At 42.3% G+C, this 23671-nt stretch overlaps 1 long non-coding RNA gene across 1 annotated transcript in view; it reads right to left on the reverse strand.

Moving 5' to 3' along the window:
- The window catches only part of LOC107320504 (uncharacterized), a 123638-nt gene extending 115801 nt beyond the window's left edge, over window positions 1-7837 (reverse strand). The window contains exon 1 of the long non-coding RNA XR_014937934.1: window positions 7661-7837. This is a non-coding gene — a long non-coding RNA (uncharacterized LOC107320504). The remainder of the gene's footprint in view (window positions 1-7660) is intronic.
- Between the last annotated feature and the right edge of the window lie 15834 nt (window positions 7838-23671).

A 23671-nucleotide genomic window follows, 5' to 3' on the forward strand; every position in this document is an offset into this window, starting at 1 on the left:
TCTCTGGAAACTCTCTACTCAGTTTTGGGATAATCCCTAGCGCAAAGCCATTTAAAAGAAAATATTATTTGAAAAAGGAACTGTGGAATTCACATTAGGAATAAAGATCTGCTTTAACTTTGGCACCAGTAAGAATGAGCAGGATCCTGGTTCAGAAATGTACCTTTGCAAGACCACACCTGAGCTAAAGCATATTAGTTTACATTTATCTATGGTTATTTAGTCTTTGACTTTATATAAACTAGAAAGTAAAAGCCAAGAAGAAGTGTCTAAGCACAACAACCAGCATCTCCTCCTTCTCCTGGGAAGTTGCTTTCTCTCCACCACTGAATGCTTACACCATCACATGGCCTGAACCTGAGTTCTGGAAGCCAAACCCAGATGGAATACCTACAGGGAGAACAAACAAAGGCTGGAGTGCTTGACACCCCCTCGCAGCCAGGCCTCCAGCTTGCACCCTGCTGTCTAAGACAGCACTTCTGATTGCTGGTCTGTGTTCAACAACCTGATGCTTTAAAGCTGAAACCATTTCCTTGGAGAACAGCGCTATTTAATCCCAGTTGTTCCCCTCTCATGTAGAAGTGAAGTGTTTTATTGCAGATTCTGCAACAACAGGCAGAACCCGGGGAGTCTCATTTGACTTCCCCTCCCCCACCCTCCTTCATACAGCATTAGCACTTCAGGACTGAAGCAAGGCTTCTGCCAGTGTAGCAGTACGCACTTCAAGAACAGAAAGAAAACTAACATAGGACTGAGTGTCAGGCACTATGGTGCCAAACAGAAGTACTCATTGAGTTGCTTCTTAATAGCATATATTATAAAATAGAAAATGCTTCTGAAAAAGCATTCAAATGATAATTTTCTGGTGTGGTTGTACACCATGTTCAGCCTGTGCATCTGTGTGTGTGCTCGGAGGAGCACAAGAAATGCAAAGAGCAAACAGCGGAGCTTTGCTGTTCGCATCTCTCTCCACAATGCCCAGCTGGCAGTTTGTGAGGGGACAGAAAGGCATACCAGACAAAAACAGAAGGGGGAGAAGCTATGTAGCTACCTACTTCACCAACCAGATATCAGAATAACAAGTTGTAAGTCAGAATAAGGAAGGGTACAAAAGACAAAACTGGCACAACCTTGGACCCAAATCTATGTGCTAAGTCCCAGCTGCTAACATAAGAAACTTGTGTGTTTGGCTCTAGATCTTGGCTAGTTATTATATGTGTGTCAGGCCTACAGCATCCTTCAGGCCTCACACAAGATACAGAACAACTGACAAATACATCCACTCATGTCTTGCTGGCTCAGCTCGTACAAGCAATTCCCAATGTTTGTAAATATTCTCTAGTAATATTCCCTAAAATATTTATAATAACAATGATCCGGTATATTAAGAGAAAACACTTCAAGTATTCATACATCAGCCTGTTACTCTTCTCTCATCTACAGCTGAAACTAGAAACCAACATGATCATCATTTTGCAGCCCCGAGGAAGACTGGAGATGTGCTCTACAAGCGTGCAAATAAATAGCCTTGCACCAACTAATCTACATTTAAAAGAGACAAAACAGGGATAAAGAGTGGATGATTTGCTTGAAAAGCAAGATTTGTTCACATCCATTTAGTAGAGCAGGAAGAGAACTCAGTACTTCCTGCTCCCTTTTTCTAGCTGCTTAATGCCATTCTGCTTATCAGGTGCTTAGGATAGTTCTCAGTATATTAAGAATTATCCTGGAATATTCTGCAACCACAGTGAAATCATTTGGTTTTCACTCAAGATTCAGACTGATGGCATTTTAACCATCAGAAAAGATAGGGTTGGACGGTTCCCTCTGCTTTGTTAGCAGTGAAGATGTGATTAGGTGGCCCATGTTTAGAAACCACCTGCCCTCAGTGACACGTACCAGATTTGTGAGCTGTAGCAGCTCATAATTAAAGGCAGCTTTAAGAAAGGGAGGGAAAATGGCATCTAGGTCTTGCTTACTCTCTCAGGATAAAGCAGAAAAACTGGCAGGCTGAGCCAGCAGAGTGGTTAAAATGCCTCAGCTCCCATTCACAATCCTCTGAGCCTTTCACTTTGGCTTAAAGAATTATAGCCATCTCACGCTTGTCAGGAGGGAAGGGAAGGTTGGAGGTGCCCATGGGTCTGGAGGCAGGAGCACATACCAGCTGCTACCTGGTCACACCTGCCTGAAGCCCTCCTAGGAGCATGTGTTACACCACAGCAGCAGGGAAAGCCCAGAAAAAAAAGCTAGATATGTGACTCTTCCTGCACAAATACAACATATTAACAGCTAGAGCCTCAGCATAAGAGGTCCTGGTGAAAATTACTTTTCTTCCCCCTGGAAACCCTTACAGAAGTCTTGGATGCAACTTTCTCAAAGAGGTAACTGTATGGTCTGTACTTCTTGCTGATCTCCATTACCAAGAATGGCCAGTGAGTCATTCTGCATCTTTGAGCACTGTCCCTGAAGGCACTGCACCAGCTTCTTCATCAAGAAGCAAACCACCATTCATAGTAACTCTGCAGCAGTTCAAAACTTCAAGTAAGAATTATATGACTTCATTGTTTTAAACTTCACTTGTATTTTTATACACTTAACAGCATTAATTCTTATTAGATAGATGATAACACTACAAATTGTAAGTGGTGATATTAAGAATGAATTTAATAAGGAGCCGTGTTACTAAAGCTAAATGAAAAAGTGAGCTTAAACTTTATTTTTCCAGTGCCTGTGTAATCATTTCATAGTCTCTCAGCAAGCTGAAAGGCAGCAACCTTCATATAATAGTTAAATAATTTGGTGCAGAGGCAATTTTTAGACCAGTCTTGGATACTGAGCTAGAAAAAAAAAAAAATCTTTTGTGTGCTCACTATTCATTCAGTTTGCCAACAGGGTTGCAGCAGGACTTGGAAAAACAAAGCAAAAGGGGCTCCAAACTTAGGAAAGGCCCTCCTAAACTGAGATCAAGGTTTCCAGAGGCTGGTTTAATAATGTTCTTCAGGGCAGTAGCTGACATTCAAGCCAAATGGGGACACATGGGGACACTAAAGCATTTTTCAGGAGAACAGTGTAGTACACTTATACAAAACTACTTCATTAATACGGTAGCCTTAGAAATATTCATCCCCTTTATTACAGCTAAGTTGCAAAGTACAAACTTACTTTCCAGGGGTTATATATATATATATATATATATTTGTGTGCGTGTATGTGTGTGTTCTGTGTACTCCACAGTACATACACACATATGTACTGTGGAGAATATTTTGCTAACAAAAGGTGCCAGATAACCTCTCTGACAACAGAAGCCTCAGACCAACAAATGACATATCAATTGCACGGCCCTGTTATACTGTCATGACATATAAACCATGACATATATAACCATGACATATACAAAGGACAAGGGGAGATTATATATACAGATGACTTGTTCCAGGGCAGTTTTGAAGAGGAGGAATTAGAAAGGGCTGTTGAAGCAGTACAGTGGACTTCTCCCAACTTCTTCATAACGACAGATCATCCAGTTTCCCTTTTACAGGTGAGCTTAGCTTTGCACAAGAGATGGAGAGTTCTTTATAGAGTTCTTACTTGCAAAGCTAAAATAGCCATCAGCGCAAATGCAATAATAAGGGTGAGAAAAAAAACCAAACAAACACACTTCCATGGAACATCTTCACTGACTTTTTTTAAACCTGTGCTCGGCACCAAACCACCTAGTCACACCAGTACTAATTAAGCTTCAGAGCTGACACCCTGCTGACCAGGGGAAATTCTGCAGTGCTCATGAGGAAAACATGTAAGTAGCCATCACAGGAAGACAACTAAAGATAACTTTTCTCAGTGTTAGAGACAACTGCATTCACCACTGATAGGTCTTATCTAAGCAGAGCAGACGTGGCCCAAACTTCAGAGTTAGATCTGCAGAGAAATCTCACTACACCTTAAAGCTAGACATAGAAGGAGATAGCACTGCAGTCTGTATCAGTGCCCGAGAGTGACATGGATATTTGGGACATACCATGAAGAGATAATGGAATTGACTGTGAAACATAGCAGGAAAACACTCTGAGTTGTTCTAGAGTGAACTGCATGTGCTTCATGAGAGAAAGACTTTTATCTTTCATGAAGTATTACGTTCGGCCTCACTTCCACAAAACCAAAACCAAGAGCGCAAATAGCAAGTGATACAAGTCATTATTTCTCCCTGATGAGTTCTGCAACTAGTATTACAGGATCTTGACTGCAAGCAACTTCTTCCATGCCACCTATAGCCAGCCTGCTCCATGCATCTGTAAACATGGGAAGTTCAGGTAAGCAACTTTGAAAGAACACAAAATAGAAAAGTAAATCTCATGAACAAAGAACATGGAAACAATGTAATTTGGATTTTCTCTATCCAGTAACACTGGATCCATCTTCACAGTATCACAGTCTCATGTGGGTTGGAAGGGACCTTATCGATCATCCAGTCCAACCCCCAGGATTCGAGCCCCTGTGTAGCAGAGCGGCACTTCTACCACTTGCACCACAGGGGGGGTTCAAACCTGGGCCTCCAGTGTTGCAACGCAGCATTCCTACCACTGCGCCACTGGAGGTACATCTTCTTACTCATCATCCTTAAAATATCTCATAACTAGAACACAATTTCATAGTAACGGGATGAGCATCACACCTCTATTAGGGGTAAAATGGCAGCCATATCCACTAGGGCCTGTACAACTACCTGAGGAGGTCTAGTACCTGTCCCAGACACTCTCTGTGTCTGTGGCTTTCAGGGTTTCAGAGAACAGTGTTTCTTCTGCTTTCCCTACAAGGCCATCAAACTAATACATCTTACTACCAGGAAAATGGAAGAAAATGAAGGTGAACAGTCCATTTGTAAATCCCACTATTGAGATGACTGTGCACTCTCTTCAGCAGTCCATGATATTGCTTTCAAAGGATAGCCATCCAAATGCCAAAACTAAATCAGTAGCAAGTGGCTTCTGCTTGGGAATTTCCACAGAGATGCCTGACTGAGAAAAAACTGAGCTCCCTTCTCCCTTGTTGGCACAGGGTAGCATGAAATGCAATACCTGGATTTTAAACTTCCCCAGGGCTGCATGTTCCAAAGACAGATGGTTTCTAAATTCTGTAAACAATAGTTTGGATCAGAGAGATTTAAAGAGCATATTTTAACAGCAGGCAGTTTCAAAATACAAATTAAAGCTATGCTCAGCATTTAGAACCTGAGATTTAGTTCAATCCATTCCTACAAGCTGAACCATTCTTTCCTGTAAAACACTTTTTGCTTTATGTTGGTTTAAGATAAGCAAAAATAAAGCTCCATGGTATAACAATTCCACGGAGATAAATGAGCCTGGAGATTAGTGAAGTCAAGGGCAGCTACTGACTTTTCTCCTTTCTCAAAAGATGCAATGCCAGCTCCTCTTCAGGCTGCAGAGATGACTGGCTCAGGGGGATGTTACCTCAGCTTAACGCAGTGATGGATGGTGCTCCTGCTCCAACAGCCTTTGTCTGCCAGTTGGCTGAGATACCATATACACAGTGAACCACACCACTCAGTGTGTCTCTACTGAATACAATTTCCTTACTTCTCTTTTCACTTCCAATCTATTCACATTAGTTTCTGCAGCGCATTGAATGCCTAGCAACTGCAGTTTGAGATTAAAAAGGTGGGAATCGGTGATGCAGCGCTGATTGTGACGTGGGCTGGATCATTTGCTCACATGCAAGGCTGGGTGGCTTACTTCTTTCACAGCATGGTTTTCAGAGCTGAGATGAAGTGTCTTCCTGAGCTTCAGCAGTGGCTCCCTCTGGCCAGTGCTGGACTGAATGCCTTTATAAATCAAACTACAGTTTCCACCCCTGAAGTATAGGATGCCCAACAAGTGAACTCAGAAAAGCACAGCCCCCAGTAAAGAAAGGCCTTCAAAAAATATCCAGAGAAGGGAAAACTGAAATACCATTTTACATACTTTGTCAGAAGGCAAAGCTAACAAAGTACAATTTGTTTAACTTCAGGTACCCAAAAGCTGCCTTGATGATTAAAGATTTTAACTAGATGAATCATTAATGCAGTGTTCCAAAAGGCAACTGGAAATACAGTATTACTTAGAGGACACAGGTTCTTTCCCCTGTTAAATCATGCCAAAAGCCAAGGAGTCCCTTGAGACTTCCACTGGGCACAGGAGCATCAGCCAGCACCTGGCCAGAATGTGCCTTTTCAAGCAAACTAACCAAGCAATTTGCCCACAGCTGACTATAAATGCTGTTACCTACCATTATGTAGCAGGTGTGTTTTCACCAGGTTTCAGGCAACTTACTTAATAGTCTGATCACAAAATGTACTAGCAAATCAATACATCCTTATTAATAACAATAAGTATTATGGCACTAAAGAAGTAGGTATAAACTACTATTTTTGCTTTTCCACAGAGTTCTAAGAGGCCAGCATCTTTTCTAGGACCCATGAAATATATATATGAACTTAATGCATTTGATGGTATCTGGTGATTTCACATCAGGAGTTTGCTAGGACTGCAGAACTTTTGGTGCTCTGTAGATATTTGCATAATAATAAAACTAGCATAACAATGCAAGCCTACAGTAATTGCTGCTGAAATCACAGATTGCTTTAGTAGAATTTTCTCTTCTATACATCTGCACTATCCCAGGCAGGAAGTAATTGGTGTCTTTTTGGAGGTGGTTGAAAGAATTAAAATCTCATATTCAGCTTTCATTGTTACATTCCTGAAGGTCAGTACCCATGAAAAAGACAACTTTATAGCAAATTCCCTACATATATCAAGCTGTCACACAGTAACATTTGTTCTTATGCAAAGATGAGAAGTGAAATAGGGTTGGCACCCTGAGCATCAGACACCAAATGCACAGCGCTGCTTCCCATGAGTATACAAAACCCACCAGCAGTTGGAACAGCTGTGCTTTGCAACAGAGCTCAAGATCTTCAAGAAAAATCACGAGCATTTGCTATTGCTCTTAAAAAACAACAACAATCATTTTCTCTAAAGAGCAGTGACAGGACATTCATTAAATGCTCATGCATTCCACCCACTGACAGCAGACAGAGATACAAGGCAGTATGTATTCATGCATGTAGTTACCAGCAGATAACTTGACCACAACAAAAAGCGGAAAACAAAAACATCACATACAGCTTTCTCATGCCCCCACACTTAGCAGCTTGACATGGGTTTGGCCATTAGCCAGCCACACCATACCGCACAGCCTGTCAGCAATGCAGCAGCTCATTCCTGCAGCAACCCCTGTTAGAACCTTTATGAAAGACTTGCATGCAAGGTGCTGCATTATGGGAGAACTTGATGGACTCATTTGATCTGGCAACAGTAGGGATTACATGCAACAGTAACTGGCAGCATTGGTGCCATCAGCACAGTTAGCCTGGGCACTGGTGCAAAGACATTCACTCCTTGGCATCACAGCTCCTCCCCAGCATTACATCTCCGTATTTGAACAACCAGAAAACCCCAGTGCTGTGTGTGGTTTGGGGAGGAAGGAGGGTGTTGTACATCAAGAGAAGCCCATCTGGTACAAATACTTGGTAAACAGGCTCATCATTTCAGAAAAGGCTAATACGTAATATCAGAGAAAATCAGGATCATCTCCACCTTACCAGAAATCAAGGCACCAAGCGTAACACCCAAGAAGCACAGGAAAGTTCAAGAGAATAGTCCTCTCCCTGGCAAAGCAAACCTACAGCTCTCCTGTCACCATCTTGTCCATTTCCCACAAGCTCCTCACGTTCCTATGCTGCAGAGCAAGTGAGCATCCCCCATCACAGAACGATGGGCTCACTTGAGCAGGAAAACTGGATTCTGTTTTCACTCAGCACTCATCCCTCTCTTTCAGACGGGAAGGCACACCTCACTTGTGCAAACAAATAGAAGCTAGCTTTACTCTAGTTTCTCTTGGGTTTTGCAGCATCACATCACAGTCATGAAGAACTTCGTACTACCACCAAAGCTGGCAAGTAACAAGTCAGACATTTCTGACAGTGCCCCAGATGGGGCGATGCCTGTATTACAATGCAGTCACTGCAGGACAACTGCAAAGCAGGCATGCCCTGAGCAGCAAGGAAGGTGCTGCTCCTTTTGCTTCTCTTTTCGTGGGTAAGACTCTGAACCTGGTCAACTTCATCAAATTCATTCTCATACAGAAAAGAGCAAGTCACGGAGAAGGGATGCTAGCTCATGGAAATGCGTGTGCTGAGTTCAGTTTGCTTCTTCCCTTTTAGCGCATTCTGTATGCAGCATAGGCTGCACAGCCTGATTACTGAAAGGAACAAGCTGAACTGATTTAGCAATAGCATAGCTTGAAGGCACAGTAAATGCAATGCTAGCTGTTCAGATAGGAACAGAGGGGAACCAACAGCACACTTGGGTATTCGTGCAGACAGTTTGGGCAGTTGCTGTTCTATTTTTACTGTCGTTGGGGGCTACTGTTCAATCCGTTCAATAGCTCATCTGCATTACTCAGACGCATTCTATGACACCGCTCTGGGTAAGCACCACCACGGTCTACTCTGCATCACGTACGTCTGCGGGAGCCTCCGAGCAAAGAAAGGCAGAGGAGGATTGCTGCCTGTCAGCAAGAGAAATAAAGGAGCCAGAGCTCGATTAAGCATCTGGAAAATTACTGCAGCCTCACAGCTTTTGCTGCTTGCTCCCCGGGATGAGTCATCGCCGGTTGCCCTGGCAACAGCTATTTTCTTCCTCCTGCTGCTGATCAATTTTGTCTGTATGAAGGTCTCCTGAAAGCGGGAGCTGCACAGATAATGCAACAAAGTCACGAAACTCTTATCGAGGAGCATTTGCATTTTGAACGCGCTCGTCTTAGGCCCTAAAGTAACAGGAATAGTTGGGGCAAAGGAGGAGAGAGAAAACACTGTTTTATTCAACCTGCATATCGTATCCATGACAGGCAGGGTTGACAAAGAATCTACTACCATTACCGCCAAGTAATACCTATAAATAAAACATAACGTCTCGTCCTAGAAATCTACATAAGATATTCAACATCCATGTCAGTTGCTCCATAACCTAAGTCATGCTCTGAAGCAGGCATTTGCACCACCATTTTCCAGCTCACAGCCATAGTACTGAGCACTGAGCTGAGGTTTCCAGGCCCTGCCCTTATCTCCCATGCTGACAGGCAGAATAAGCCCAGGCAAGTAATTTCATCTTGGAAAAAATCCTATTCGCCACCTTTCAAGTGCAAAGATACGGCTGAAAAGGGATGAAATATTGTTGCTTAGCAATACTTAAGACCTAAAACAACACCTATTGAAATTAACACTCTCCCCCGTCCCTCTGAGGTAAATGCAGATGGATGCCAGTTGAAACAAGGAAGCCCAAGTCCCCATCTACTGTGATGCTATCACAAATTCTACTGAATATTTTCAGTGAAGTTAGTCTGATATCCCTTGTTTTCACCTCCTCCTTTTTATGCCCTGAGTGAACATACCCTGAAGGCAGCTTAAAATGGCTGCTGGATAGGAGCCTGACCTCACTAGATCAGGGAAACGAATGGCACAGACACACTTTGCCTGAGATTAGCTACAGGAATGCAAAAAGCTACAGATAAAGCAATCCCCCCAGTGCGGCAGAAAAGAAAGTCAGTGAGGGCAGCACTTGTGGTGCAGGCAGGGAGGAGACTATGAATTAACATGGAAAACAATGTTGACCCCAGACTGTGCGTGCTCAAATCATAGGCACTTGAACCAGGAACGTGAGCCCTTCCGCCTCTCATATGGCTCCCATTTCAGTTATCCATTCATATCAGCTAGAGTTAACACACTGGAGGTGCCAATTTGGGGCCAATCATGGACTGAACAAAGATCAATAGTATGGTGGATTTGAAGCACTTCTGCTTGACTCAGTTTCCCTTGTGGGGTTTCAGAAGCAACATAGGCATATAAAGGCCTGAACAGCTTACATATTACTTACATACCAGTCTTTCTTCAAAATCCACTACCTGAAGGAAGAACAGTCACCTTGTATCCAAGGGCAAGTCAATCCTCTGATATTTCCTTCTCCAGCCAACATTCATGGTAGCATTTAATAAAAAGTCTACAGAAGAGCAGGTAAGCGATTACTTTGGTGAAGAGCCATTGCCTGAGCCTCACTGTAGCTGCCTGCCCTACAGACAGAATACAGAAGGCATTAGGTTAAAAAATGTTCTCCTGAAGATTCTGTTAGCAAAGGGCAGATGGCACATGCAAAAAAAAAGGGAAGGCTGAGAATCCCAGAACTAGAGCAGAGGATGGGAATGGCAGCAGACTGTTCAGTGACCCAAAGGAGTCAGCAAGGAGGAAGCCCTGCAAAATGTAAGACAACCTGATTGGCTTTGTGTAGCACTTTGGCGTATAAATTTGAAGAGATCACGCAAGCTTCCAGGCTTTTGGGTCCCATACAAAGGTGCTGGACTAATTTGCTAACTATAACCAGCTTAAGCCTAATAAGCCCTTCTAGATCAAGCTGAAGAGGATGACAGTCAACAGGCATCTTTGCAAAAGATAATTTGCTAGGATGATACAAGTATGTTATTATTACTGTTAAGCATTAGTTCCTTGTGCATACAAACAACTTTCATTACCTGCACATTTTTTTCTGATGTTACTTGGAATTTCTGATGTTACTTGGAATTCATCTCTTGGAATACCTACAGAGAATTACAGTAGAATCAGTATAAATTCTAACACTGTAATTAAAGTGCTAATGTTCTGCTAGAAAGTAGACAGAAATTGAAGTTATGTCAGAAGCAATAAAGCTACCAGTGAGGATGAGGAAAGCAAACAAGAATAAGTCATCCTATACCAAGTGCATGCTGATGCACACTCCAGATGTTCCCATGTGATTTTGAAAATACACCCAGTAGTACCTTTATTACTTACAATATTAAGATTACATGTCAGGAGTAGATTACCCAAAGCCTTCACTAAATTCACATAGGTGAGTAATGCTGAAAACATGGGACCTTGTTTGGTGCAAGTCTGCATGGACAAACATGGTTTCACTGCCTAGGGCTTAGGGGGAAGTTCACATTCATAGGCTGGATGAAACCTTTTGGGGGCATCTTCTTCAACTTGCTGCTTAACGCATAATCTGTTGTGATGTCTGAGCAGAATGCCAATGGCTTTAATCCATTTGGGTCATCAAAATTTGCAAAGGCTGAGCTCATACACCCTGCTGAACAACCTACTCCACAGCCTGATTGTTCTTACGGGGAAAACGTTTTTCCTTATACCTATTTCCTTATATCCCTTGTTTCAGTTTATTTGAGTGGGAAAAAAAAACCAGGCAAATGAAAAGAAAGCTCTTTACCCAAGTCCCTCTGGTAAGTATTCTCAGTAAGAAACAGTAATTCTTATGCCACCCCAGCTCCACGATGGAAGAATAGCAGGCAATTTTCTCTTCCTTTGTGAGGGGAGGAGAGAGAAGAAAGAGGAGTATGGGACTTAACACCTATACCAGAACAATCTTTACTTATCACAAATAAATGCTGTTGACAAGAGATTGGGGGAAAGACAAAGTGAATATTGGCTGCTTTCCTGATCTCATCAGGCATTTCAGCACTCACCCAAATTTCATTTCATGCTTTAAATTCTCTAGCATGTTGCTACATAACTCCAGGCCTGAGGGCAGAATCAGAGGAAGGCTCCAGATCTTAAGCTTCAGAAGGAACCTCATACATCCTTGCCATAGAGATATGATGTTACTGGTGAGTTTTCCTTACCACATTAGGTTCCTTATCCATTTCCAAAACGACACCGTATCATTTGTTGCAGATGAGGGAAGCACTTCAGCTTCCTGTACTATGGATAAAAAGCATTGTTAACTCCTTTGCATCATCCTATTGAGCTCAGAGTGAAGATCCAACAGCTAACGCTTACTTTTGAAGGTGTCTGTGAGCAAATTATCACAACAGCTTCCCTGACCTGGTCAAAATTCAGAATGATCTGTAGAACAGATCAGCACAGACTTGCAGGAAGAGTAAACCCCACCAATTTGATCTACTGAATTTGCCTCAAATATGGAGCTAAATAATTGAAGAGAGACCACAACCAAGTTTCCTCTTCAGAATGCACATAGCAGTGTGCATGGGAATTCCACAGGCTTCCACTGCTGGTGCTTGCAAACAATGGCCACCAGCAGTCAGTTCTCAAATCACCAGGCAGCTAATGAGGTACTGCAGTTATTTTACACCTTTGGTAGCCAACCGGTTTCTTTCAGCCCTCAAAACAGATAGGAACATTGATCTAGCATGGAAAATAATTCCTCCAAAAGAAAAGAGGAAAAGCAAGGAAGCAGAGTTTAAGTTACTATTGAAACAAGTATCATGTAAAGAAATACAGAAAGCAAAGTACAGTTCTTAAAGCAAAAGCCACTGGTACCAGAAGTTCACAGAAGATCAACAGAGCATAAAAATAGAATAGCATCCAATATCATATGGCAGTTGCCTTATCTGGAACTTCTGAAAGCCCTGTCTCAAGCCACAAGGTCATTTAAGGCTCATTCATTTGACACTGCACACACAATGCAAGAGGAATAACATAATCAAAAATTCCTAAAGAAAGAATCACAATTTCTGGTAACAAAAAATACTTTGTGTCAGCAAAGAAAGGATGGAGTAGCAGTGGAAAAAGAGGTTATTAAACAAAGTTTAATCCATCTGTACAGCCTGTGAAATTTACAGCTACAACAAACACACAAAATAGATATGACAAAGAAGAATATACAACTATTTCATTTTGAAAATAGGAAATACTTTAGAAAAATGGACCTGTCAAGTTCCAAAGTTCCTATATGAATAGACATCTCTTAATGCTCAGAGAAAAAAAGACCAGGAAAATTCAGGCAAGATAAACCTTTCCTCATCCCAGGAAGATGACACAAGGGCAGGGCATTAGCACACAAGCACCAGAGAGTGAAAGTGAGCCTAAGTACAGTGAAGTTACACTCAAATTTATCTGAAGAATGAACACCAAAACACAATAACTAGAACATACAGGTAATCTGAATAACGTACGGTATTCTTTCTGCCCATGGGAAATATTTGTACATGAAATAATCTCTTTAGGCTTATGAGACTGCCTGTAAGGACAGGGCAAACTTTTTTTATAAAAGCATATTGGTGGGGAAGATATTTGGATTCCTGACCAATACTTCCATTTGCAATCTTTTGGTTCAAATTTAGTGTGAGTGAAAACTGCCCTGAAGATTCTAAAAGCTTTACCTCAGTGTAAAGCAAGATTACTTCCTTTAGTAACAGCAAAGATTACCAGTACTGCCTGGTTAGCAGCCAGTGGCAAGTAGAGGAGGATTTTGAACACATTTGAACTGCATCCATGTCTTTAATTGATTCTTTGTGTTTGTTAAGACTGACAATAAGAAGGCAAAGGAAAGCCTGTAGACTTCATCTACTATTGTGCTATCATACCTACACTTTCTACACTTTGAGGTGTACTAGCTGGAACTATTCTCTCAGCCTGTTTCTTGAGCAAAGCAACAAAGAACAGAAGAATGACCCTTCATAGGAAATTCAGATCCCCTATGACCACTCAAGATGGTTATCCCTCTTCTCGGAGATAGTACAAGCTGGCCAGCCAAACTCAAAAATGGGACTTCCCATACCTTTTTTTTTTAGCAGGTCAGAATGAACACAACATGTCCTGATACCTTCTCTGTCATCATCAAGCAAAGGAAGAATAAGAGGCTCAAATAAAACCTGGAAATTCACCCTCTTCCCAGCACAAGCAGCCCAGCACAGCCAGTTCCCAACTAGCATCCTATCCAAGGTTTGGTCACACAGCTGGCTCAGTGTCCCTATCTATATACACTAATAAAGTCCCCTTTGTTGCTAGTAGCCTGTAATGCATGTGAACTTGTGCAGTGCCTCTCACGGACTACAGGACCTGCCTTCTGTCCAGAGGAAAAAACCTTCCCAAAAAGCACCAGTCCTGCAGTCTATTAGCAGATAAGTCACGTTGCTCTATATTTGTCTTAATTTCTGCACCCCTACACAGAACATCTGTATCCTTTAATGCTTGCTATTCTTAGTGACTGCTCAGGAACAAGTCTACCAAGTAGAACACATTATCCCATCGCTAAAAGCTGTCACTTTATAAAACAAATTTCCTGGAATTGCATAAATTATTCTCTTGACTGGCATGTCAGGACTGCTTTGCTGATGGTTTTCCACATCATTTTTTTAACTCTTTCATGTTAAAATGAATCTGGACAACTTACTTGAACTGAGCCCTGGCATCTAGAATGAGGACTGCTTTAAGCAGAAGGATATTTACACTGAGTTTTAGAAGCAGCTTCATGAATGACAGAGTACATTATAGGTGAACTGCTGTAGATCTAATGTTCAAGTGCTTAAGTCCATTGCATAAACGTGTCATCATCTCACAGGAAAGGAAGACCTTCCCAGGCCTCTAATTCTGTTCATAACAGCCACTGGACAGACATGCAGCTGACCTATCAGCAGCAGTCAATGAAAGCTGTGACTGGCAAGAGACTGAAAAGGGAACGTGGAGCCCGCCCCTTCTTGTGGCATATTAGCAGACCCTGCATTTGTACAGCATGCTTTACAACCAACAACAGGTCTTCTGTTCTGAATTTGCCTAACCTATTTTGGATTCATTTATTTTCTGAATTTTACAGGAAAAAAAAAAACCAACAAATTAGGAAGAACAGGTGACAATGAGTTCCACAATTTCATTACATAGGAAAACATAATTCCATGCACCAAACAGCAGGTTTTATTGCTTTTTTTTATAAAGAGAAAAAGAGTTTTGAGGCACTGCCTCCAGATGTGCAATAAGAAGCTGTAAATAGCCTTAACATAGCAGAGTTCTCCCCCATATCCCACCCCAGTTACCTCTACCAGTGTGAAACCAAGCCTAAGCCCTCTTCTCACAGAGGGCAAGAACAGCCAAAGGCAAGGGCTCCACTCTATTTCTATATTTTTTCTATTTCTTTTATAGACTTTATGAGGAAGAGTTGCTAGAACTGACTACAGTGTTAAAGAGGTGGGTGACAACATCCACTTGCATGATAACAGAATGGATGTTTTAGGGTCTGTCTTTTCCTACAGTTACTTTCTAGCTCCTGTGCACTGACTAGAAAGTTTATGAAATACCCACAATGACTCCAAGACCTTTCTCAGTGAATAACAAATGATAGTCTGCACATATCTGTATATTTATCTGGCTGATTTTGTCCGTCCCCCCCTCCCACACACACACAGCCATAGGCACTAATTGCCCCACACTAGTCAATTTCCATCAAGCAATATTATCATCTCTTATGGTTCAGGCCAGCAGTGTAGACAAAACGTTCTCTAGGATGATGACCAAGACCAAAACACTCAGCCCACCTACTAATGAAAAGCAGACAGACTGACTCCATCTCAAAAGTGTGTGCCCTGCAGTTCAGAAGGTCAACAGTACCCTGGGCTGCCATCAAAAGGAGGGTGGCCAGCAGGGCAAGGGAGGTCATCCTTCACTGCCCTCGTGAGGCCTCATCTGGAGTACCATGTCTAGGCCTGGGGCTCCCAGATGAAGAAAGTTGCAGAGCTTTTGGAACAGACTTCACTGATTTAGTGGTTGGCAATCCTGCCTGCAGAAGGTGGTTGGAACTGATTGATCTTTGAGGTTGCTATAATCCAAACCATTCTATGATCATACAATTTTTCAAGCCTTACTGAACTGTGTATAACCTGCTGAGCTTATATTTTATTCATTCCACCACACTTTTTGCATTTGTATGCATAGTGAGTTTTAGGAATGTCTTCTGCCACAGCAGTGCGCTGCAGAGAATTTGTACCTCTTCCTCTTCATGGACAAGCAAGGACCAAGTATAATAAAATAAAGAATAAAAAAAAAAAAGGAAAAATAATTTGGAAATCACTCAGTCTCAATGTATCCAGTAGGATATAGGGTTTTCTTCATTCTGCTGCTCTGGAGTCAAATACACTTAAGCCCCTGGTGAAATAAGGATAGATGTCACACATTTCACTTCTGGTAGATTACTACAGCTATGAAGCTCCCCTCCCCCCCACTAGTAGTAAGCTGAAATCATACATGCAGATTCTTAAAGCATAAGCTTATCCCAGTTTTCAAATTCACTGAACACCTCTGCAAAAGTGTATTTTTCCCCCTCATCCTTTCAGCTCAGACACCAACAAGATCTTTCAGTCCCATGCTAGTCATTGAATAGCCATCTAACACCATCTGCTGGATTGTGCAGAAAAAATATTATGCCAGCATCTTGCTGCCGGGGAAACCATTAAACCATTAAGGTGCAAAACACTAAGGTGCCTGTGCATTGGCTTTGACTGAGGTCCCTGCTGCAACTCCCCTGCTCCCCCCACCACCTTATTTTTGTTTTCTTTCCCCTTTTTGAAAGGCAAATCCAGTCTGCTGGTATCAATAGGCAACCACAGTCAAAGACAAGCAGTCCTCTGCTCTGGATTTTGTACAGATTGTACACGGGCCAGCACCATGCAATTATGCTTTAATACAGCCATTGATCTGCAGTCCTGCTCTACCTCCCCTTGATTAAATAAAAAGAAAATAACACACACAAAAAAAGAAGCTACCCTGAAAGCAAACCTTCTGCAAAGTCAGAGCGGAATTTTGACAGAGAAGGCGTGCAGAAGGGACTGCACTCAGCTGAAAATGCAGTGCCTCAGCATGAGTCAGAGGCTGGGGATGCAGAGCCTCTGCAGCAAGGAGGCAGCCAATACTTAGCTCAGGCACTAGTCCTTCATTTCTTGCATCCTGTACATAGGCTAAAGCACCAGTTATCTCTTCATCACGCACACGTGTGCTTCAGAGATGGGCAGGGATATTTTTAGCTCTAATTAAGCAGCTGCCACTGCTGACAAATGCAAGACAATAGCTTCTAATTGCTTATTTATGGCAGGAGACCGCACCTCCTTTCTTGCTTCTTCAGATCAAGTTTATTGCACACATCTCCTAGCTTCTTACATCACTGAATGGAGTGGCCAAGCTTTTTCTGTCACCAAGGTAAAGCATAAGCTTGGCTGAATTTAAGTCAGGTATAAACATTCTGGATGTTTGGAGTTTTCTGCTTCCCACTCCTTTCATCTCCCCACTGTTTTCCTATTTTCACACTGAAATTAGGAATGAATCACATGTTCCACAGTTATTAGACATGAGATTTGGTTTTATTTTTATGAAGCCCTGAGTCAGCCAGACGTGGTGCTGAAGGACAAATTATCTTCATCGAATCCCTATTCTGTCAAGTCACTGAGAGTAATGCCTGGATTGTACACTGCATAACTAACAATGCATCTCTCTCCCCTTATTCAGATTCCCTAAGCTCCAGGCTTTCTGGAAGCACCTCACATCACACAGAACTATCCAGGTTGGTTGAGATAATGCTGTGAAAACCACGAGGCGCTCTGAATCAGAGGATCTCTATAGCACTAAGGGGAAATAAAGGTCATGCCTCACGCATCAGTGCTGCCTAAGGTGGAAGTCTACCTTCTGCTATAGAGGCCAAGTGTGGTCATAGGAGGAATTTGTCAGTGTATTCCCAGGAGAGAGAGAGCGGGCAGATTTTGTGCATTGTACAAAATGCAGGTAAGTCTGCCTCAAATTCTGAGTACATCTCTGCTCACTAAGCTCAGAATGAGTAAATTTCAACAGACAACAAAGAAAAGGGCTCCAGGCAAACATCATAGAACACCTGCTACGTGAGATGGATGGGAAACAAAGCCAAACCTCTGCTTGGTTAGCCAGCAGAACTGAGGCTGGGGCTGCAGATTCATGGCATTCTACCTGCTCTAAGAGCAGCTTGCTACCAGAGGGGCCATCCCACCCGCTGCATGTTTCTAGTGCCTCATTTACACTGAACAGCGGGGAGCTGCCACAGCTCATGCTGCTGCTGCAGCACTGCTGGGGCTGACGAAAGAAGCAGCAAAGCAGCATCTCCTCTTCCAGCAGCAGCAGAGTAACGCTGTCTTAAGATGGCAATTTACAAAGTGCTGCTAAGCACCGCAGATAGGAAAAAAAAGAAAAGCACAAAGATAAAAGCCAACCCTAGAAACAGCAAATGATGATAGAAGAGATGAGCAATTTCAGCTAAGGGGAAATGCCAGCCCAAGAACACATCCTTATAAATTGACTATAAACGCATTTGGGCTGGAAATAAACTTTAGCCTTCTCACTGGGCTACTGGAGACAAAGCCTCAATTAATACGCCAATAAAATACCAATCAGTTTATGAAATGCACAAGGTTTGGTTTTTTTTTCCCCAATGACAGGGCAGAGAACACGGACCTGGAAGTCCCTTCCACTCCTACACTCCCTGTTTTTGTCAACCTTGCTAATGGAAAAATTACTGAAAGCATTTAAAGGGCTCCAGAAAGTAGACTTCTTGCTATAAAAGCGAAGTCAAAAAGCTCTGCTCCAGGCAATCCAAGCCAAGGATGTAAATAAATCTGGACAAAGCATTTTATTGCATGCTGACAGAATATATCAAAAGCAATGTGTCCCTTCCGGAAATTCAACTTTTCAGGGCAAAATTGGCTCAATTGACCAACATATGTTACAGAAATTGATTTTTTTTTTTTTTTTTTTTTGGTCTGGTTATTTATTGTGCAGAGAGGATCTTTTATAGCAAGGACAGCAAGGACCCGAGGACATTCAGACACAGCAGATACAGAATATGGCCAGCTTTCTGACTGCGAGCTGCTGTCACAGTAAGGGTTACAAACACAGATTACCCACAGACACACACAGAGCTTATCCCAGAGCTAAAACTGATTGGGCTAGAGACACTGCAGGGTTTTAAAAGGGGATGCTCAGCTGGTAAAACCCATTCCACTGCCATGCTGGAATTTCACAGTCACTGAAAATCTGCCCTGAGAGAACTCAGTTTTCTGGTGCCTGAATACCAGCAGTCAGCTCAACTCTCTGCCAGAACAGGATCTGCCCAAGAGCAGAATAAGCTCTTTCCTGCACTTCCATGCTAGTGAACAAGCGTCTCCCACATACTTACACATGCAGGAAAAAGAAGAAAAAACATGAACCTATGACCATGCAGCCCCGCCTTGCACAGTCTTTCTCCTGGACCTGCTCACAGGTCTGCTTGGTTTGTGCAGCAAGCACTGCTCCTACCCCAACCATCTGCATGTGGGACTTAAAGCCTGACTGCACCAAGCCTCCAGGAGGAGTGCCCACACATAAGGGGCAAGGGAAGGCCGGGGTGCCATGCTTTTGTCCAAGCAGTGCTGCCAGCACACTGAGCTATGCTGTCAGCCATTATGAAGTCACCTGGCCCAAGGGAAGGGGTTTGGCACCAGAAAAGCAAAAGACAAAATAGCTGCCTTCAGGACCTTGCTTCAGTCTCACCATTCACTCATATGCTTATGTTACATCTGCTCTCACTCTCTTCCCACTTTGAACTGCCACAGTTCTGCTCTGATTATGTCTTAACCAGCCACTATCCTTCACAAGCACAAGCTGAGGAGGACAGAGCAAAAGAAATTCAGAGATACAGCATATGAAAACTAAAGTCATAGCTGTCATGCCTGGGCACATAGAAACAAAAGCAGCTTTCTTATGACTGTTTTTAATATACACCTATATCATATAATATACATATGCATTTATGTACATCAGAATTATAGAAAGTGATTTTACTATTCTTACCAACTTTGCTGGAAGGAAAAAGGAAACAACTGTCTGTTTCTAACAGACCTAATATTTGTTTAGGTGCCTTTTCCATATCCTCTACCCTTTTCTAAATATACATATATGATATCCAGAGAATTCAAAATTAAGGCACAAAGCAAGTGACAAGACTGGCTGGAAATGACTGTAGACTTCTCAACTGTAGGAGTTCAGAACCATTTAAAAAAATCAACTTTTATTCATTTTAAAACCTTCTATTTTGAAATACAGGGTAATTCAAACTACTGGCATTTAAGCATCATTACGAACATTTCAAGCAATGCTTGAACAGCTCCAAAAATATTTAAAAATGAGTGAAGATGAGCCTTCCCTGAAAAAATTAAAAACAGACATCAAAAAGCCCTGACATTTCATAACAGCAGCAACAACAAGCGCCAGGCATAAGAACACTCACCTTTTTCTAGGCATATACAGCTAATTTATCGTATTATCAGCATATGCAATTTTAAGCCAAAACATCTATTCATCGTTGCGTTTGTGACTAAAAGCCTTGTTTTCCCCAAAAACACAATTAAGAACTGCAGCACAAGCACAGGGAGAGTGCCCTGATTCAGGAGAGTTCAAAGCGTGAGCAGACAGGGCAAACAAGACACATCTCAGGAGAGGTGAAACATTAGATGGACTTATCCTCACTTCTCCCACATCCCCCCCCAAGCACCTAGCAACACCCAAGAGAGGCCACTACAGTGAGGAATAACCTCTCTTCTTCCAAGTTCAGAGGAGGACAGTAAAATAGCTCTTTCTTAGGGAACACCCTCTCACTCTCTCCAAAGTTCTAACTATGTGTACAGCACAAGTATGAACTTCAACTAATGCCCTGCCGTCAGGGGTATGTTTAGTGTCATCATTCGGAATGTTAATGCAATACCCATAACTGAGATTAATCCACACACATTTGAAGCCAGTTAGGAAAGCACCAAGACTGCACTGCAGAAGCTCCCTGTTCTTCAGAGATGACCACATAAACGGCTGTGGAGGTTGGATTGCTACAAACTCGAGGGCAGCAGTACCAGTGCTGCTCTCTAGTGTTTGCAGAGCCATAATGCCAATAGGTCCCAGCAACAGCCCAGGGAGCACTAGGCCAGAAGATAACCCAGCTCCAGGAAAGCCAAACAACCCGGGAATAGAGCTGGGGCAGCTGCATCCCTCAATACAATCCAAACAGAGACACAAAACACCCAGGCTGAGCTTAAATGCATCCCTTGGGCCTGAAGGCAAGGGAGAGGTAGAAACCTCAATGAGTTATATTAATACAGAACTAACAAAACCAAGGGTTACAGTAAAAAAAATCATTTAAATAAGGGCCTTTGTTAATATGTAATCATCAGGAAGTTACATTTTTATATTTTGTGGGGTTTGCGTCTCTGAAAAGCAACATAGATGCTGGAATATAAAGTACAGGATATAATTATAGCAGCCAGCAAGCACCTGGATGATTCAGTTCTTCTTTTGGTTTTCAGAAAGGGTAGTCAGGCACTGAAAGGAATGCGCTGCCCAGGGAGGTGGTCACCAACCATGGGAGTGTTCAAGAAACGTTTGGATGTTGTGTTGATGAATATGATTTAGCTGGGAAGTATTGGTAATGGTTGGACTAGATGATCTTCTAGGTCTTTTCCAACCTTGATAATTCTGTGATTCATTCCTTTGCTAAGAGTGGGAACTGCAATGACACAAGTCACTGATTGTGCTCCTAGCATTTGGGGCTCCTGCGCAACCTGCAAAGCCCTCAAACCTGGCCCAGTCCTCCCAGCAGCTCAGAGCATGGCCTGAGCCTCAAACTTAAAACAAGAATAACCACAAGGTGATCTATGTAGGAGTTCTCCAGATTTTTCACTGAGCAACCTGGAAAGACAAGACAGCTTTACATCTGTGTCACTGCAAAGGTGCAGCATAGCACGTTCTGATTTCTGAAGCATTTTAAAAGATTTTCTGTAGCATTGTCCAGCACTGCAAGTTACTTAAAAGGACTATTTCTATCTTGGAGATCTGAGAGTATGAGAACCACAGTACTAAAAACTGGAGATAAAGGTATAAATACTCAAAGCTCTGTAATTGTTATAAATAGTAGCATTCCAGAAGACCCCGTTGGGACAGCTTCATTGTACTGGTGCTGTACGTACATACAGTAGGAGGAGGAATTTCTGCCTCAGGTCTCTGTAGATCTGCTACAGAGATTTAAGAGAAAGGCAAAACGCCCACTTACAGGGGATGTCCAATCCAACATAATGGTCCTTGAGCCAAAAAAAAACAACACAACACACAGACACTTGACCTATGAGCCTGTAAGCCATTTATGTTAAGTTCCACAGAACAGCTATAAAAACTCAAGGAACTTCCTTCAGATAATTAATACCCTGGCATATATCGCTCTTTCTCTGCTAATTCCTCATTTAAAAACTGAGTGTGTCCTTCATCTTAGCATGAAATCACTCATACTTCATGCTTCAGTAACATCCCCAGTAGGAGATTTTCAAATCATCCAGTAAGCGCTGACATCTCTGTGGTAGGGGTTGTTATTTATTGTTGCTTCAGGCTTAGTGGACTGTGACACATCATAGGTGAAAACAGTGGTGTTATTCACCATAGGGGAAATTAGACTGTTTTTATCTAGCAGGATTAATTTTAATACATGTACTTACTTAACTATTAAAGGAGAGCTAAATAAGGATCCTTTCTACCTATATCTCTGACTTCCTTCAAAATATTTCCACTGATACACATGCCTCCAAATAGCCTCAAATGAATCTCCTGTATGGAGAACGTGACTTCATGCTACATACTTGTATGGTGACGATAATGAAAAGATGGTAGTAAATATCCAAAAGGTTATTTACAGGAAAAACTCACCCACATGGAAGCCTTTGGTCTGCTGGGAACCACTGAGGCAATCTCCACCAAGGAGCAATCCCCAAGAGATGCTGCCTTAGTGGTAGTCAGCCCTTAAATGAAGTCTAGAGGAGGTGGAGTCAAGCTCCACCCCTTCCAGGAGCACAGCTCAATTACTCTCACCTGTGCTCCCACAGCTGACCAACATTTGCCTCAGCTGATTAATCAGAGGTTCAGGCTGTGATTACCAATTTCCCATACAATACTACATAGTAAAAATATAAACATGGTTAAATATTTTCAGTTGTTAGTACTTAGCTTAGCAGCAGACAAACAAAAACACAGAACCCAGAAGTGCTGTGTGATTTACCCAAGGACAAGTATTCAGACCTGGCTTCAGGACAAAACCACAGCTGTGAGCTGAACCAAAAGCCCAGAATCCATCCTCAACATAGATAAAAAAAAATAGCACTTCAGCTTAAACTAGCACAAATGTTTTGCTACATTACAAAACATTTCTTTTCCTGAGTTTTTAAAGATTATTATATTTATAAATAAAGTTTAGCTTTATTACCAGTTTTCTCATTTCTGTATTTGCTACATTTCAGCCAACAAAGGCACAGAGGATTGACATTTCTTGACAGAACAGATCCAAAGACCAGGCGATAATGGAAATACTGGCAGCTAAGCCTAGTCACCTGGATGCTACCAAGTTGCCTTCTCAGATTCAGAGGAAGCAACAAAGCTTTTTTTTATACTACTAGGACAGTAGCAACCGACCTGGTGTTTGGAAAACTGCTATCTTCTAGGAACACGCGCAATGCCTCCAGTTATAGACTGAATCCTGTAACACAATGGAAAGCACAGCAATGGCAGCATAGCAGCAAAGTCCTGGGCTACAGTAAGTGAGTATATATACAAATACAGCAACTGTATGCACACAGACAAATGAAAAAAATCCACTTACCCTTAAAAGGCCTCAGGATTCATAGTGACCTCCAGCAAGATACCCTTGCCTCCACTACCAAACCTTAAATGAGGTCTGGGAAGGGGTTGGATCCTGGTTCC

The sequence above is a fragment of the Coturnix japonica genome, chromosome 1, assembly GCF_054131305.1.
Source record: "Coturnix japonica strain WE chromosome 1, WE-NBRP24, whole genome shotgun sequence".
NCBI classification, from domain to species: domain Eukaryota; kingdom Metazoa; phylum Chordata; class Aves; order Galliformes; family Phasianidae; genus Coturnix; species Coturnix japonica.